Source organism: Phoca vitulina, unplaced genomic scaffold, assembly GCF_004348235.1.
Source record: "Phoca vitulina isolate PV1807 unplaced genomic scaffold, GSC_HSeal_1.0 scaffold62, whole genome shotgun sequence".
Taxonomy (NCBI): domain Eukaryota; kingdom Metazoa; phylum Chordata; class Mammalia; order Carnivora; family Phocidae; genus Phoca; species Phoca vitulina.
In genome coordinates this window covers 5,181,441-5,183,856 of record NW_022589765.1, presented here as the reverse complement: position 1 = coordinate 5,183,856, position 2,416 = coordinate 5,181,441, and positions in this window count along the sequence as shown.

Sequence of the window (2,416 nt, the reverse complement as noted above, 5' to 3'; positions counted from 1 at the left end):
CAGCAGCAGGACAGTAGGTTGCCATAGTAACATAATTCTGTCTGTGAAGTTATCTCCTGGTTTGATATCCCTATCTACTGACTGCCCATTTTTAATAGTTTTAACATATTATAATTCTTCCTTGTTTATACTCTTTTTGTATCATCTCCTGTTCCCCCCTTTCAGTTATGGGATTGCTTTCTGAGTTGCTGTATTGTATTTGAGCTATCCAGTAGGAAGTAGGGAAATAACAGCATAAACAGAAGGAAGTGAGCACGGACTGGGGGTTCTAGCATTTTGTGTGTGAAGATGTCCTTACCAGCCCCAGAGACCCATGAATTGACGCCAAACAAATAACAGTGTTTCGACATCAGGTCCTACGGTCCATCCCCAATCTGCAGCTCTACACATTTTGCATTTGGGTTCTCTTGTTTTTGTGCCTCTTGAAGCACCTGTCCAACTTGTCGAGGGCAGCTTTGTATGTGTTGGGGGGAGGGAGATGCATTGCTGCTTTCTTCCCCTATCCCCCTCTGCTTTGGAGAGTCTGCTGCTCTTCTGCACGTTGTTTCAAACGGAGTGCCTTCTTCCTAGGTTCTCTCAATCCTACTGTTTTTTAAGATGTAGCTCAAATCCTGCCGTTTCTGTGAAGCCTTCTGTGATTTCTTCCGAGTCTTATACTTCTTTTCATCTCTGAATCTGAGTGACTGGATTTGAATCCAAGGCCACGCTTCCTCGTGTGAGAAGTGTGACCTCGGACAAGTTACTTAACCCCTTAGTGCTTCAGTTTCCTCACCTGTCAAGTGAGAAAGATAATTGTGTCTACTTCATTAAGGTGGCTGTTGTGAGGATTAAGTGGGTATATATATTTAATACACTGAGTGGTGCCTGGTGCAAAGCACAGAGCCTGCTCAGTAATGATTAGATATTTTTCTTGATACGTCCAAGATGGCTTCAGACATACACTGATTTTTTTTTGGATTGGGTTTTTATGGCTGCATTTTATCTCCTCAAGTGAACTTGGGGTAATGTAACCGTGGAAAAAGTATGGGTTTTGGATGTAGACTGCCTGAGTTGGAGTCCCAGTAAGTCCTGCTACTTACTAGCTTTCTGATCTTGGAGAAGTTTCTTAACCTGTATGGGTATTGGTTTTACTGTTGTATAAGGGAAGAATTATACGAAGCTACTGCAGAGTCTTTGTGAGGATGAAGTAGATAATGCTTATAGGGTACCAGATACAGTAGATGCCCCGAAATGGAAATGCTATCGTTACCTTTTTTAGGATTCTTTGTTCCTAGGCCCAGATTAAACTCTCATTACATGTTTGCTAAATGGTCTGGAAGTAAAATATTCTGCTTTGTCAGGCATCTGTCTTTTGCATTATTCAGAAACAGAGTACAGAAAATGAGAACTGCATCTTTGAGCTTTTGAAGTTAACCCCAGCCTCAGAATCTTTTCTACCCATCAAGTTGCCCCTTTTTGTTATGTTAGGGCCTAGTCATGGTGATGATGATGATGATGATGATGATGAAGAGCAGCTACCATTTGTTTTCTAAATATGTGCAGTGTAAGTGCTAAGTTCTTCACACAAATTATCCCTAGTTGTGTTTACTCTCCTGCTATATTCTCTCCCTGGAGGATCTCAGCCGTTACCTTGGCTCCAGATACGTATCATCTATGTCCTGATGACTCCCACATTCCTATCTTTATTCCAAACTTCTTCTGAGCTCTAGATCCATATATGTAACTAAAAACTTGACATCAGCATCTGGATATTCTAGATGCAATGGAAGCTAACAGTTTTCAAAACCAGACCGTCTCTCTAGTTTTCCTCACCTCAACACCCTTCTGGTTTTTCTTCTGTGTATCCTGTCTGGATGCATGACACCCACCAACTAATTATTTACTTGCACCTCACATTGAGAACCTCAGGAAATTCTAATAGTTCTTCTTCTGAAATATATAGTAAATCTATTTCTTTCCCTCTTCACTGGCACCACTATAGTGGAAGCTACCATTATTTTTTCTGCGGATTATAATAGATTTCTCACTGGTGTCACCTTTTTCATACTTGATCCCTTCCAATCTGTGTCTTCACCATGCCCAGATATTTTCTGTTTACTTTTTACATTGATGTATGACAGACATATAGTGATATGTACAAAGTGCACTAATCTTAAGGGTATAGCCAGATGAATTTTTCCATACATATATATACTCCTGTAACTATTCCTCAGATCAAGATGTAGACTATTTCCAGCACCCCAGAAGGTTTCTCTGCGTACCCTCTCCATGGTAACTGCTATTTTGCCGTCAGATTTTTAAAAGTGATTTTTTGGGGGGGGGCGGGGAAGGAAAAGTAAAACAACCAAATATTTTACTCTTGTGAATGATAGCCATGTTGATGTATTTAGTGGGAAGTGTATTGATGACTACAGTT